This window comes from Accipiter gentilis, chromosome 12, assembly GCF_929443795.1.
Source record: "Accipiter gentilis chromosome 12, bAccGen1.1, whole genome shotgun sequence".
Taxonomy (NCBI): Eukaryota; Metazoa; Chordata; class Aves; order Accipitriformes; family Accipitridae; genus Astur; species Astur gentilis.
In genome coordinates, this window is record NC_064891.1 from 2,116,596 (window position 1) to 2,133,591 (window position 16,996).

The 16,996-nt window shown below is 39.2% G+C and overlaps 1 protein-coding gene across 3 annotated transcripts in view; it reads right to left on the bottom strand.

Annotated features, from left to right (window-relative positions):
- The window catches only part of FHIP1A (FHF complex subunit HOOK interacting protein 1A), a 91,878-nt gene extending 75,119 nt beyond the window's left edge, over positions 1-16,759 (bottom strand). The window contains exons 1-2 of one of the 3 annotated variants that reach the window (XM_049814553.1): positions 16,606-16,759; positions 16,176-16,265 (exon numbers count right to left, since the gene is read on the bottom strand). The gene's annotated coding sequence lies outside the window, so the exon portion shown is untranslated. Of the gene's footprint in view, positions 1-16,098; positions 16,266-16,605 lie in introns of those variants that run through there. The other 2 variants (XM_049814554.1, XM_049814555.1) reach the window with 2 other exon arrangements.
- Positions 16,760-16,996: the final 237 nt, after the last annotated feature.

Sequence of the window (16,996 nt, forward strand, 5' to 3'; positions counted from 1 at the left end):
ATGCCAAGTAACCTGCAACTGGCCCAAGGAATCCTATGAAAGAGTAAAATCTAAATCATGTAATAGCTCTTTTCTATTAATTTAATTAATTAATAGATTAATTTATTTAATTAATTAAATTAATTAATTTTTATTAATTTAATCTTTTATATTAATTTAATTAATTTAACTCTTTTCTATTAATTCTATTTAATTTTGTAAAGCTCAAGGCAGTTTAAAAAATTACCTGTATCAGCAGAACATGATCTTCCTCTATAATATTAATTTCAGGTAACTGATAGTAACCTAGTTTTTACTGGATTGCTCCTAAGATCAAACTCACTGCTGAATGAAAAAGATACTTCCCTCCCCAACAAGTCTGAGTCTTCACATTTTTTCCTTTTTTTTTTTTTCTTTTTTTTTTGTAATTGGAACAAACTCAAAACCCTACAAACCTTTCACCAGAAAAAACAAAACAAAACAAAACCACCAACAGAAACACACACAGATAAAGAATACAGCTGAAAGGAAGCATGATCCTAAGACCCAGCATACAAACTAAATAACTTAACAAAAGGACTTTTATCCATTTTGTGTCTTTTTTCATCCTGAAATTCCAACCTCAATCTAGGAATGCTTTCCTTAATAAAGTTTAATTGAAAACAGAAATATATGGGAACACACTTATTTCAAATGCATTAATATTTTCTGATAAAAAACCATTATCAACTCTAGTCCCAACTGGTATTAAAGCCTTAAACACAGATAAACTTAATAAACTTAAACTAGATACTCAAGCTCTTACGTTAAGAAATTATTATTTTTTTGCATTACTATTGTTAGCTAAACCAAGAGGAACTCAAACATACTAGCATAATTGATGACTTGAACTAACATGGAATAGGAACTGTTGGGAACTAGAGAAAGACTTCACAACACTGTTAGTTCATGTCACTTCCCACCATCAATGACTGTATTACCTTTCCACTAGCATAACTAGATTTTAAGTCAGGGACAGAAGAAACAAGTAACTGAAAGCTGTACACTGCTATAAACAAAGTTACAGATTAAGACTGGACTATAGTTTAAACTAACAGTTGTTCTTTTGTTTTCTCGCAGGAGAAAGAACTAGGCTTGCCTTTATTGTGTAAGATATTAAATTCTAACACTACAAACCATCTGATGAACTCTTACCTACAGCAACTGATTGAGAAACAGTCACTTTGACAATCAAAGCTGCTTCCATACAGCCACAGAACCATGGATTAGCTGTAGCTCAGTACAGGTAAAAGCTGATACTCATTCAATTTTGGATATAGTGCCATCTGTCTTGAGAACACATAGCTCTTCTGGACAAACACCCTGCTAGCTAAGCTTCTAGACAAGGCTCGACATTCAGAAACATTTTAATGATTTGCAGGTAATAAAACAGATTTACAACACTGTCAGAGCTGCCAATTAATTCCTTCAGACGGTGGAAACAATGACATATTAAGTATTTAACTTGTCAAGCATCAGTGTATCTACAGCCCCTCAGTTGCCTAAAGATACTTTGATATGAAACTTTGGGAACTTGTACAATATATTACAAAGAAACCAGACGCCTCCCTAACCATTACAGAGCAGCACAGGTTAGTATGAGAAGAATAGCCTCACTTCCAACTTAAAGAGGAGTCTCCCATTCTTGGGTCAGCATCAAGAAATGCAAAAAACTGCATCAAGAAAGAGGTGGAAGAATGAATATGTAGCATTACAGGGGAGGATAAGACCAGGCACATGCTATAGGAAAGGCTGCTGAAAGATGGTGTTCATTTTCATAAGGCAAGTGTTTGGAGTTTTAAAAATAACAAACAAGGCACAAGAGAGTTAATGTTTAGTTAATACCTACCAGCTATTCAGATGTTTTCTGATCAGCTTCAAAGAAAAACAGGAACTAGTGATTATTGTAAAGTATCCTTTCATATTTGTTCCCCTTTATAGTGTTATTTGACTGGTATGAATAGCCTACCTGATGTAACCAACACAACTCTAGAAACCAAACATACTATCAGATTTCAAGCTTTTCTGTACTAATCCCAGTCTCATTTCACACCCAGGCATCAGGCTCCCTCCTACTAGCTAGCTTGGGCTTCTCTTATGCACACAACTTCCTTATGTCAAGCTTGCAATTAACATCCACATCTCCTCCCCAAATGATGCCAACTCTTCTGTGAAACATTCAAGCTATGAAGACCACGCCCCCCCTTCATGCTCTTTCATCAGTCCCTTTTGCAACCCGAGAGTAAGCTTCTCTTGGGAAGGCAACTCATAAGTGTCCAGCCCTTTTCACCTTGTAAAACAGCTTATCTAATAAAAAAGGCACATGTATGTGTTAGTTTTTTGTTTGGTTTTTTTTTTTTTTTTTTTTTTTTTGTAAAAGGATTTCTAAAGTTTCTGTGCTCCATTTTTAAGCACATAGAGAAGATGAGCCTTTCTTCCTTCAACTCTTTCTGTACCCTACAGTATATCTGCTAGAGTCAGAGGAAAAAAAGAACATGTAAATTCTTCACATGATGGGCTTTTCAACTATTTCATATCTCATAGTCCAAATGACATGGAGAAATTCTGAAACAAAAAAAGAGGAATGTTGCCAACTCAAGAAAATCCTGGTGTACAGTCTGGTGGGTTCTTATCGGTGTGCCTCTGGTAATCTATCACCAACTTACAGGGTATGTAGGACACATACAATTGTTGTCCAAAAGTTACAGGCCACTAAGAGACACCTAAAGTACATTTGATAATTGCCATATATTCATTTCACATGTAAGCAATTACTGTGGTTGCCACAGGAATGCTATGCAACTGTCATCCTCTGTGGAGCATACCATATAGGTGTGAGCAAGAAGAGAACTGAAATGCCAAACGTTGACAGGATGCTCCAGTGCCCACATTATCTAAATGCAGCTCAGTGCTATTAGAGCCTTTATTTGACATTTTAAGTAAGACTGAAGTCTCAAGCCCACTTTTTAGAGGACATGTGTCCATATTGCAAAAACCAATCATGACACCCAGCATTCCAAATAGAGAGCTCACGGTTCAGCAAACGGATTATTGCAACCCAAACACATTTGCATCCATGCTGAACGTCAAAAACACTTGTGCATCACACACTGAATATGTTTGGGGCAATTAAGAAACTATTCTGGCTAAAAAGTAACCACTGGGGGGGGAAATAAATAATAAAATGCAAAAGCAGAAAAAAGTGGTGTGACACTGAATGCTAAAGCTGGCTACGCTGCCAAAAAGCTGATTACAAAACTCAATTTTCAGGCAGGAAATGCATCATAACAACATCTTGTTAAACAAGCTAAACACATGCAAAGGCAAAGGAGAAGGAGAAATCCACACCTTTCCGTCAACAGTGGAGTCATTTAGATTAAATTTATATTTGACATGTAACAAGGCCGCACACATACAAAAAAATGCAAGTATGAAAAGGGTGCCTATTCATTTACACAGTGGTTAGCATTCAGAATTGATTTTACAGACATACTGCTAACCTGTCTAAAAAATTCCTCCAAACTACACAAATTAATTCAAAATAGGGAGGCTGTCAGTTTTTCTGTCTTATAAGCGAGGAGGTAAAATTCTGAAATAGTTTTCAGCATGCTGAAAGGAAATCATGCAAAACTTAAAAAGGTTGTTTCCAGCCGATGTGGGAAAGGAATATGCAAGAAGCACCCATGGAGGTGCCGCAAGTGATCAGAATTGGGGGGAGGGGGAGGGAATAAGCCTCTTAACACATTTGTTTTAAAGATTCCAGCGTGCTTCAACCTGAAGAACACTTCTTACCTAGAATCTCAAGCCTGAAACCAAAAATTGGTACAAAACCTGAAATCATAGCCAACGAAGAACAGAGTTGTATGAGGAACAATCCCATTTCTGATCTGGCTAGTGCATGTTTTCCATTATATGCTTAATAAAATATTACACATTTAAGAGTAGTGCCATATTATCCTAATATATTCAGTGTTTCAGCTTCAAAGTACTGCAAGACTGACTCAAGGAATCTTTATTACTACTGGTAAGGCAATAAAGAAAAACACAAAGGTCTGCTCTTTTGTAGTCTACATAAGCATGATTTCTCTACAATATGCAGTTTATGTGCAGGTTTTAAAGAAAAGGCATTCAGAACATGGAAAGATTCTCTGACGACAGATATGTAAAAAAAAAATCTGGATCTGAAACCTTAACATCAAGCTATAGTAACTTTCCAGAACCTAAGTGCCTTTAGCTTCCCAACTCATTTAAAAACAAACAAAACAAAGCAAAAAAACACAAACACACACCTTAGGTTAGAGGGCAAAAGACAACTCAGTCTAGTATACAAAATCACAAGAATTTGAATAATCTAAAGAAATTCCAATTTCCAGTCAGCTTTTTTTTTCTTCATTAAAAAAGCTGTAATTAAATTTAAAAAAGTACAAGTTATAATTAAACAGAGAGCTTCCTGTATTTGTGGCCCAGAAGAGTCATATTAATCACACAGTATTGCTACCGTGTACTTGTTACCAGCTCTCATTCACCTCCAGATAAAATTTAGTACTTCCAGGTAGAAAATAATACATCCATATCTCCAGAAGGCACCGACACTTGGATCTCTTTCTAGGCACTGATAAACCATTACTGTCAAGCAGTCTTGCTTTATTTAATGTATTTTGGGAAGAGTAAGTATTTTGCTTTTGCATCAAATACACAGCTTTGTAAAAGCAAGCAAGCAACACTACACACCAGGTAAAAAAATAATACACACCCACATTCTGTATCCTGAAGGCAGGCAGGGAAGGGCAGAGTGGGAGAAAGAGAACACAAAAAGTTGCTGCCTTCTCATTTCTGAAAACTGAGACAAATGAGGAAAATATGAAATGATAGAGGAGCTGCTCAAAAAAATGAAACCAGATATAAAAAATATATATAATTTAAAATCATATGGATATCAGGAAAAAATATATATCAGCTTACATTGCTTGGATAGGCTGAAATTCTGCTCTAAAATGGGTGTGATAAGTATATTGAAAAGCTTTAGAACATAAAACCCAGTCAATTCATACTAGTAACCTTCATGAATTAAGATGCTCTATTTTATACCTTGATATCATCAACATCATAATAGAAGGCAGTTTTCAATGTTTCTTCAACCCACAGCAGAGCAGTCTGTCAAATCTTTTAACAGGCAGGTTACAGGACATCCTCAGAATGACAAAAGCCTTTTCAAGGACTTTAAGTGAGTAGCCAAGAACTAGCCATCATCCTCTTTTACACAATTAATTTTGAGCTCAGGATTATACTGTATTTTATTGGAGATGAAAGTTGTCCTTAGAGACTGTATTGCGTCCCACATATCATAACCTACACCACTACCCAGGCTAGATATTATGAAAGATGCATAGCCTTGTGGTTTGGGAAATTTAAATTGCTTTCCTTATCTTTCCCCTTCACGTGAAAGCCCAAGAAAATAACCCCAGAAACCACAGTCCACAGATTTATGAATCAATACAAACACTTCCAGTAGCAATACATGCCATTCAAAATCTCACAAAAACAGCAGATGGACTTTAAAATATTAAAAGGGAAGTATGTTAAAAGTTAGCTCTGTTTCATACATGCATGATAGTAATTTAGAGAAAGAACACATCATAGAAGTGATACATCCTGGGAAACTTCCCTCTGTGAAGGGGGGGGGGGGGGGGGGGGGGGGGAAGTCTCCTAAACTGTTACTTTTACATAAAATTGTGCCTACTTGCTTTTGATTTAAAGATCAGTCAACACTGCAGGACTTCCTCAAATCTTTGTTTTTCTTCTGCTATTCACAGCTTTGCCCAATAGCATCCAAGTGAAATTAAAACCTTTGTTTAGTGTCACTGTTGTTATCCCTAGCATTCAGACAAGAAATCTCACACAGTGAAGAGCCATCTCTGCTTTGTGCTGTTACTGGACAATTAATTAAAGGAAAAGAGTTAGTGCATCCAAATAAACACAGGCTACAAGGGCAGCACAATAGAGGATTGTTTACAACATACAGTGGATTACACGAAAGAGTTTGCCAAATTGTCACTAGCACAAGCTGATTAAATCTGCATGGCAGAAAGCAGACATGAGCACAAGTCTGGAAGCAGTAAAACCACAGTGGCTTGGATGCAATGCCATACAAATATGAGAAAACTGCTTTTGAAGCTAATCTAGGCATCTTCACACCACATTTTGTAGCACTCCCTGTTCCAGGATATGCTCCTGCAGAGCCAGTATAGGTATAGGCATGCCCGCAGTGCTTTTTTCATGTTGTTGTCTTCTAATAGAGAGTTCTAACTACTTTTCAACAGCCAAAGATATGTGAAGTTCTATGTCTCACTCATCTATTCATGCAGAGGAAAAAAAAGAAGAAAAAAAAGAAGCATAATGTTTTAATATCTTCTGGATCCTCCCTGTCAGATGACACATAAGAGTAGAGGTAGGGAGAAAAGGAATTCTCAATACTGTGCTCTCCCTGGATTTTACAGATTGTGCTGCACCACAGTAACCATCTCCTACTTATCTATCAAAGGATTAAAAATCACCTCAAAGTCATCTAGTCCTTCCCCCTCTGCCATGGTAATACCCATCATGTTTCTGTGACAACTCACAGATGCTTGCATCACCCATTCTTAAAATTATTCACAACTTTTCCTGATAATATATTCCAATGCAACGGTATCTTACCAAGGAGAGAAAACAGATCATTGTGAGAAACATGTATATTTCACATAGTTAGACTAACCCTTACTCTCTCATTTCTCCACTGTCTCTTTCTCTTTGAAGAGAAAAAAAGAGAAAAAAGTTCATTCACTCATTCCTCCAGATACCCAGGTATTCTCACTGCTCCTCTCCAGACTCCCTCCAATGTGTTCATATTACCTTCTTTTTTCTTTAATAAATTCCATCTTGAAAACTGGACACTATCTCAACATTGTCTAGAAAGATTACTTAATTTAATTTGCAGAATATACTTCTATTCTGACATGTGATGCAGTCACAGGACTCCACAGTAAGAACTAGAAGGGTCTTAAAGGTTTACTGAAGCAAGCCTTGGGGAGAAGCATTTGGTCCCCCTGACCTTCTCTGACTGCTCTCATCAAGCAGGAGGCAGTAATTACTTTAAAGAAGCCTTGCTGTGTTTTAAGTAAGGAAATGGGCTGTGGGACTCATGCTTTTGCTATGCAAACCTCAGCCCCAACCTGAGAACCACCCCTCTACCCCTATTAAAAAAATCCTTTTCTAAGGGCAGAATTCAGTCATTCTGTGACAATATCTTGGTAAAATATTCTCTAATTTTACAATTACATAACAATGGTGACTCTTATTATTCTTGTCATCCACTATAATACCTAAATCCTTCAAATATATACATAAAAAACCCCAAACAAACAAACAAAAAAACCTATGCCAAACCCAAAACACTATCTCATGAATCCATTCCTAGAGAAAACAATGTTTTTTCAAGCAGTTTAGCACTTACCCGCAGTGAATTCCTCCAGACATTCTTTAACAAGATTGAAGTTTTGACATTTTCTATCAGAAAGAGTCAAGCTATCAGAGATCAACTGTTCCTTTCCTGTTAGCATTCCGAAGACATTGCATTAGTCTAACATGGTTTAATCTTAAAAATAAAATCATATGGGTTACTGTTCACTTCTTTGTCATCTTCTACTGCTTTAGGAGGGTTTAATTCCCAGGAAAAATACTGGAACAAATATTCAAAGTTAAACAACTGGGTCTACAATTGCTTATTTCCACTTCCCCCCCACCCTGTAAAGACAAGACACTATAATCACTCTTCTCAGTGTCACAGTATTACACACATCCTCCATGAGTTAAGTAACTGCAGCAGCTCAGGGATTACATCAGCCAGCTCTTACCCTTTCAATAGTGTTTTTTAAACACTTCAAACTTAAACTTATCTAAATGTTCTGTAACTCGTTCCTTCCTCACACCAGCTTAGGGTTTTAGCACCTGCCTTGAACACCAAGTTCACCTCTGAATCCCAGTCTCTCTTATGAAAGATGAAGAAAAAAAGACCTCAGTCTGCTTTGCATTCTCTCTCCACAGCTCCAGTCTTCAAACAGCAGCAAACCTTCCCTCCTTTCCTTTTTACTAACATTATATTTCTATAATGATTTCTTGTTTCTCTTTTTGAGTTGGTCATTCTGAATGTTGCATTTCAATTACATGTGCTTGCACTTTATTTTTACACTTGTCCTTGGCAATCCAGCCTGGATTCCCTTTCTCTCCTTGTGTTTGATGTTAAAGAGCTCACTCGTAGCCAGGCCAGCCTCTCACTACTTTTCATATTTTCATCTGTGGAAGAATAGTTCCAATTTCTTCCATTAACATAATTTCCTAAAGGAACAGTCTCTCTCTTCCCCCCCCCCCCCCCCCTTACTTTTTTCTTTTCTCTTAACACACAGAACTAGTGGATAAGATTCATGTTAACTAGACTTACCTGAAGTCTGCCTTTCTAAAAATCCATTGTTTTATTTTAACACAAATCCTGCTTCCCAGACTCTCATTTGCTCTCACACAAGTTACTTATCTTCTGGTTATAACAAAGCTTGGAAAAGCCTATCCACTGATTGCTTTCTTCATATTTAGCACCTGGAAAGCTTTACCAAGATCCTCCAAGAACTTACTAGGAACCTGCATCCCACCATACTCCCTAACCAACACTGCTAGGTAATTGAAATCCTGTGATCTGGATGATTTCTCTTAGGGGTCCACAAACACCCTCATCCAGAGAATCTCCTCAGTTTGCCAGCCCTCAGTCACCTCTACCAAGAGAGCAGCAATATTCTTTACCTTTTTATTCATGTAGACTTTTAGTAGAATTCTTTAGAATGGAAAAGTTTATTTATTCTGCTATCAACTGCTTTTTAACTCCCTTGTGCCACAAACCCCAATATTCCTGTACTTGAATAAATAATATTTTTATCTCAGAATATTTGAGTGGACCTTGGAATGACAACTGCTTAGATCACATTGTCACCTGTCACTGACCCCAATGCTGAGTGCTCCTGAAATGTTGCTGTTGAGTTGGTGCCTCTTTTAAACCGAAATTGTTGTTACTTTAACTGTTTGCCAAAACTCTATATGAATGTTACCACAAGTAACGGAATACGCCTTGCTGCCGATACAACAAAATTTTATCCCCCACACTTGCTGCTACTTTAAAATCAAACAGTAACTTTCCACCTATTGAATCATTGCACATCATTACCATAGCAGGTACATGTAACACACAGCACGTACTGAATTTAAGCTATGCATAGTTTATCACTTCCTAAACTAATACAACATCCATGAAATGGGAGGCATTACTATAACTTTAGAATTTTAAATTGTCAAGAGGAAGAATCAGATAACATTTCATTCATCTTTAATTCATTGAACTTTTTAAAATGTATCTGCACACAAAGTTATTCAAATGCTGTTGAATTTCACTGAAGACTAATGGGAAAAGTTCATGCAAATACAAGCCACAAATTATGCTAACAATTTATTTTTTTTTATAGGCAAAGACTAAAGGAAACATTAATATCTGGAAAAGTGTTCAGATAGCTTCTATATACACCAAAAGTCAAATAATTCAGTCATTTTAACTTAGCCGCCTTGAATGTCAGCAGAACCAAGGTCTGTGTGCCCAGAACTTTGACTTCCGTAGCTGAGGGAGTAGTGGATGTGATTTACCATTTCTGATTTACCCATTTTACTAACAAGTTGCTAAAACCAACACTACTAACAAAAGCTATAACTTGCAAATAGCATGCATCATAAATGCAGTATTTGCCAAACCGCCTTACTTGTTTCCCTCCAAATAAAAGTTCTTGTGAAAAAAAAAATATTTTCCAAGTACTCCACTGGCATCCAAGCAAAACAAACCTAGCTCTATCTAGCCTAAGGAAATTATGCAAAACCATCTCAATACTACTGTGTGTTCTGCTGTATCAACACTAGCAAGTCAGGAACCCTAAGCACTGGGCTGTTGCTGGCAAACATCACCACTGTAAAAATCACACCAGCGAAATACTGCTGAAGGCAGATGTAACCACTGACATCCATAAAACCTCTGTGTTATCTGGCAGCCAGTTCACACTAACATCTCCCAGTGTTGTTCGCATTGCTGGGACCAAAACATTAAGAAGAGAAATCACTGTGGGGCAAATCAGTTTCTGCCCTCCATGTTTATTTTCCTCCATTACTCTTTTTTTCCCCTCCACTTCTAAGAAAATGTAATTTTACTTCACATACTCCTCATCCTATAAAAGCGTTTCAAGGAGCTGATAAAGAACTTTCTAATTGTTTACCTGAAACCACTCCAAGCAGGCAAGCATAATTAATCTTAACACAAGTCAGCAACTCAGAAAGGAAGCAATCCTGTTACACCTATTGCTGACTATGTGTTCTATGCTTCCCTGTGCTGAATGGCAAAATGGCCAATTAAAAAAAAAAAAAAAAAGGCAAGACCACCTCAAAGTAGCAGACTAGTTGAATCCACTACTTCTTTGAAACTCAGAATCATGAGTCCCAATATGACTGATATTCCCAATCCATGCCAGGCATTCCAAGGACATTTGTGTGGTTCAATAACATCAGAGCAAAGCAAGAAGCAACACACCCTTTTCTGAAGATGCTAATGGTTTGCAAAAAAAATCTTTGGCTGCTTAGCACCTGTCATCGCTGTACCTCGATCAGGCACACAGGAGAGAGAACCCAGCATAATTCTCAGTCACACACAGAGAGGAACAGAGCCCTCACCTCCAAAATGAATCCACATCTCGCTGTGGTTGGGAGCATGCACTTCTAGTAAAGTCCAGCACTGAAAATCAAGGGAGTTCCTCAAAAGGGGAGATAAGCTTTTGTTCTCTATAGGTTTCCTTACAAGAATACTGAACTTATGACACTGTACTAAAACATATTTAAGGCATCAGTGGCAAAGTGTAAAAGTGTCACAAACATGCAAGGAGGAAACAGGACAGCTATGTTTAATAAAGCACATGGGTCCAGTATAACAAGGTAACAAGCCACAGATGTTTTGGCTTCAACTTGTGATTACAGAAGTAGCACCTCCCTACTCAGGCTCCCTTCTTTCCTTCTATATTCAAGGTATATACGCTTACAGAAACACTACTCAATGTAATGCCAGTACAGTGGTGAAGCAGCAAGCCAAATTATCTCTCCCTCTCAGGTTTGTTGCATTAGGGCAGGAACCTGCAAATGAGTTGGCACAATTCAGTAAAAACCCACACTACTTTTTGTACTTGGCTGTACAACAGCAATTTTTCATTTGTTGCTCTTAGACTTGTGTGTCAAAAACGAAATATCTGAAAAATGTTTAGTTATTACAAATATATTAACTGTTAGTTGTTAATGAAACTAACTCAAAAATACAAAATTCTGTTTCCTCTTGCTCAGGGTACCTGAGGTTTTACAAAAGATTTTGTAATGCAATTGGGATTGATTCTTCAGCAGTTCAACTCTTCAACCATCAACACAATGCAATAAAAACAGCCAACAGTTAAATTTAAGTTACAATTCAAAAGTTTACTGGCATATGGGTCTTGTCAATAGCTTAAAGGCTTTATTTCTTTAATGTACATTAGGAAATCCCTCTATCTGTGAGCTCTTTTGCTGGCATCATTCTATCAGTTCCCCAGGCAAACTAAACTACTACTAGAATGGTCACTACCTTAGAACTACTTAAATAAAAATTTTCACAGAAATGAATCCTACCCTCCACCAATATACAATACAGGCAACTTTAGAAAATGAACTAGAATTAGAAGGATAAAGGGCACAAGTGTCTTTCAGCAACAGTTATTTACACAAAGAACCTAGTATGTGTTTTTATAACCACAAAACCTTTTTGCTTTGTTTGGTTTTGGGTTTTTTTAAACCCAACCAGACAAGCCCTTCTAAGGCATGCAATTCTTTAAATAAACAAAACTGTCTGTCATACTGTTTGGAGGCTACAGTATATCTACAAGGGGAAAAGATGATATTTGATTATGCTTCTACAGTTAAATGGCAAAAATTGTGTAATAAGAATTTGCGTAATACTTCTGGCACTAATCTAGTATTTCCCCACACAGAAGCAGATGATATGTCCTCTACAATGCTAATAAGGATTAGACCAGAATTAATTCCCGTGGTCTATCATCACTGCAGGTAGGCAATTCAGTATTACCTCACAATTTGACGACTTTTTTTTCTTTTTCCTTTTTCTGTTTCTTAAAAAAAAAAAAAAAAGCAGTAGTAGTAATTGATTTCCCAATAATTTACCACCCATGGGGAGCCACCACAGTTGAAACAGAATAAATTTCAGGACAAATTCTGCAACTGCTATGAAAACATGCTGCATTTCATTCAGATATAATGTGAGTCAAAGCCCCAAGTACATCTTACACAAACTAACTCAGGATGTCATTCCTCCTCTTCAGGTGGCAGTTGATTTTGGAGGAAAAAAGCCCCGTCACATATATATGGAACTAAGGTTCACGCCTCCTGTGTGCAAAGAGCTATATTTGTGTCATGTTTCCGAACTTCCCCCTGTTAATTAAAGGTAATTCCACTAAATATCAGAGGTAACACATTCTTAGATCATGTCTTTGTGTGCCTTGAGCCTCTACCACCACTATCACCAGCTCTTACCTTACCTGCTCTGCTTCCATTCCACATGGAATTGCCTCACCTGGACATGCCCTTCAGGATCACCCTTGACAAGAATTTTTTAGCCACATGGTTTAAAATGGAAAGCATTCATACCATGAATGAGTCATTTACTAAAAGACACCTACATATAATAATAGGAAGTCTTATGATAAATGCCTAAGAAAGTAAGGCAAGATATGTTCCCAAAAGCTCCTCTGTCTTTGTAACACTAACTTTAGCTGTGAATACTTTGCTATCATCACAACACCTCCAAACTTAAGCTGACACTTTAAAACGTACTTGTGCGTCTTTATCTATTACACAGGAGTAATAATGCCAGAAACACTTATTGCTGTACATGTTCACAAATGCATTCAAAACTGTTCTTTCAGATCAGCCCAGCCAGTCTTCAGACTTAACCCAGGTCTAACTGACCTGCTCCCCATGACACAGTGAAGTCCTAGCTCTACTTTCCAAATGGATTAATCCAATCAGGAAAAGGCACCATTTCTTGGAGGATGTTCACAAAAGTTTTAAAAAGTACAGCAATTCTTACAGAACGGCCATACCAGCAGCTACTTACAAGCCTTTATTTGGCCACTATGGTGTATTGCAAAAAGGACTGGGGGAAAAAAAAAAAAAAAAATTAAAAAAATAATTAGAATTTCCAGATCACTAGTGCCCCAGCTTTTGACCAGTGCAGACTTTTGTAGCCTCTTCTGGAAGCACCCCGAGGTTGCTTGTCTTGACTCAACACTATCAGAGCATTAGAAGTGCATCCATAACATACCTAAAGTATAGGCATCCACTGTTGTGTTATACATTACCTGAAACACACCCAAAAGCAGGACGCAAAAAGCACTATTTTGCCAACAGCCTTCCTTGATGTCCTCTTTCTTGGGGGCTTCCTTCAATGGGGATAGGGTATACAATTTTTCCTGGGTTGTAGCCCAGTCTTACACTAAATAACTATCTGATTAGGCTGAGAAGAGACCACAAGTAAGTCAATAATGCCAAATAAGTACGTTTGAGTAGAGGAGTCTTAGAGTTTAAGTGTCTGTAAACCAAAATATAGTTATAAAACTGTTACAAAAAAGGATGACTGGGAAAAGAAGTCACAAAAGCCCTGTTCTGAGCAGCACATAACACCACAAACATACCACACAACTACTCTGGGCATGCCATAGAGCACGAAGAAAGAGAGAAAACATCTCTCGAATGCTTGGGAGAAACTACTAGTCAAAATAACATAACAGGATGCAGAGACCTGCATTTTTTAAAACTCAGGTACACAACTCAAACATTAAAGAACTAAACAAGATTTCCATAAGCCTAATTAAAATTTGAAAAGCCCTTGCAACGAAACCTTCTGCAAGCACCAAAAAGCAGCATTTCTATACTAATAAAGATATGCAAGGGTGGAACAGCAGTATTTGTGAATAAGTTCTTTTTAAGAGAGCCTTAAAACTTTATGTACATCAAAGTAATCTTGGTAACCCTTCAATGAACAGTTTAACAGAGAAATTGATGCTTCAGATAGTACTGAGAACCCGTATATCTGAAGACTTAAGCTTAACAAACATCAATGCATTAGTATAATCTTTTGAAAAGAGAATATATCTATAGATTTCTAAAACTCAGTTTCATGCTAAGATCAAATAAAACCACGTCAGCAGCAGTTTCTCCAATTTTCCTTCTCTTCTTTCAGATTCTGTGAAGTTTTGTATCCCATTTAGGGGGAAAGAAAAAAAAAACAAACCCAAACCCAAAACACCCCTCACAAAGGATAATCCAATTTTTACCATTACCACCATATAGTTTAGACACAATGTGGATACAGAAAAGAAAAAAAAAAAAAGGAGGGAGGGGAGAAAAAAAGAGGATGTAAATGAAGTTATGTTTCTTCTATGGGCTTTGGCAACACATTTTTCATCATTTTAATTGAATTCACTTATTTTTCAAAGCACATGTCCATCAATCACCATGGCTCAATAAATAGATTAAAATAGCTGTTAGCAGAAATCAATTGAAAACATTTGTCTTGATCGAGATGGATAACAGAAAAAGGCATCTGGTTGTTCCATCAGCTTCACAACTGCCATCCTCACACCAATATCTCACTGGTACTATCCTGACCTTTGCAATTATTTATACTTTACAATGTAGATTGTAAGTTTTACTGTCTTTTCCTTCTCCCTTTGACCTTCCATGTTTGTTAAAGTAGAGCCAGAGAGGAAGAAATGAATTACAGCATTAGGTCCTAATTCTTAGATTAGTTTCAGATCAGGTGGACACTTTATTCACAGCCCAGCAGAAGTAAGGCAACACAAACAATGTGAAAACCCTAATCCAACTTCACTCCTTTGGGTATTATAAACCCTTCCAATAGCTATTTTTTCTAAAAGGTTTACTCTAGAAATTATGATATAAAAACAGCACAGGCCAGAAACATAGGTCTGTACTGCATGACCTAACACTATTACAATATTGGTGTGTGAGAGATCTCTTTGAATGGGCTGTTAATTATCACTCCCTCTTCTCTCTGAAAATGAAAACATGATAGAAGCATCATGCTTCACCACTAATGAGATGAGGTCCCGAATCCTTCTTACAGCTACAAGAAGGAATAAAACCACTGTTGTACAGATGGAAAATGCAACTATAAACTCTTGCACAGCATTAGAGTTTCGCATTGATCAACAGAAAACACCTAGGCAGAGGGAGAGGCCACTGGCAGCTTCTGAAGTCTTTTTCAGTTCACCTAGAAGTAGTATGGCAGCATATAAAATAACACACTCATTTTTAGGCATTTTTCTTCTTATCATCATATGAGATGTGTTAATGCTAATCAGAAAACCAATCACACACCCCAGGTAGGAGGAGGAAATCAGACTGAAATAAAAATCTCCAAATACTACTAAGTGTACCTTAATATTTCTGAGTTACAAGAAACCGTATGCCTCAACCTGGCAAACAGTCCTGGCAGGCTGGCCCTCCGCACAACCTCCTAACAGAGTGTATCTGCCTGCACCTGCAGATTTGTCCACATGGAGTAACTCAAAATCACGCCGAGTTACTCCCAACGACCTCGGGTGACAGAACACGTTCACGTGACCTTGCTAATAGTTCCTCTTTGCCTCAAAGATCAGAGAGAGCAACACAGCAATCCCTTTACGAGGGCACACTGCCTTCTCCAGTTACCAGGGCGCTGAAGTTGCTGAGACTTTCCTTTGACATCCCAAGAAAATACCAGGATAGCCTCCAGTGATTTGGCGAGTGACTCAATGAGTGTCCTGAAGAAAAAAAAATAATCCACGTTACCAGCCTGTTAAAACGAAGCCCGAACCCAAGCTGACAACCCACACACAGGGTCACACAGCTAACAGACGCAAGTAGAAATACCTGACGCTATACAAAGCGTCACACTTGTGAGGAAAAAGCCTTCTTTGAAACAACAAGCGCACATCCCACGCTCTCACCTTGGCACTCGCCCGCTGCCCAGCTCGCAGCCCTGCGCGAAGCCTGGGTCCTCTCCCAAGAAGTTCGCGGCCAACGCTGCCCAGTTCGCCCTACAAACCAGCAGCGGAAAAGCCGAGCCAAAAAGATAAAGGGGATTAGGCAGGCATTACTTCCAGTGACCTATATACTCCCCCCTTCAGCCCTGCGGCAGCCCCGAGGCAGACAGCAGCTGCTCGGCTGCGGGGGACACCGGCCCGCCGCCCCGCACTGCACCGCCGGCGAGACGCCTCCTCGACTCGGCGTCCCGGCTGCCGCCCAACCCTGGGCGGGAACGACTGAGCCCGTCACGGAGGCCCGGCCGCCAGGTCCGAGGCCCGTCCCCCAACCGCCGCCACCCCCTCACGGCTCCCGCCCGGGGGAAGGGGGGGGGGGGGGTGGCCCAGCCCCTACCTGGCGCGGGCGGTGGCGGAAAGTTTCCCCGGGGAGGGGCGAGGCGGGCTCCGCTCCCTCTCTGCCGAAGCGACCGGCTCTGGGAGAGAGGGAAGGGAGAGAGAGAGGGAGAGAGGGACGCTGCCGCCCAGGTAAATCGCCGTCAGCGACGGGGCAGCCGGGACCGGCGCTAATCCCTCAGGAGGGAGGGATCCCCCTCAAGCCCGCCCTCACCGAGCGCCCCGGAGGCTCCGTCCCCTCAGGGCGGGCATCTTCCCCCCACCCTCCTCCTCCTCCTCCTCCCTCAAGCCGGCGGCCCCAACTCGGTACCAGCCGCCGAGTTTGTGTAAGCGAGGGGCCGGGCCGCTGAGTCAGAGAGGCGGGGAGGAGCCGCGACCTGGCGGGGTGAGGC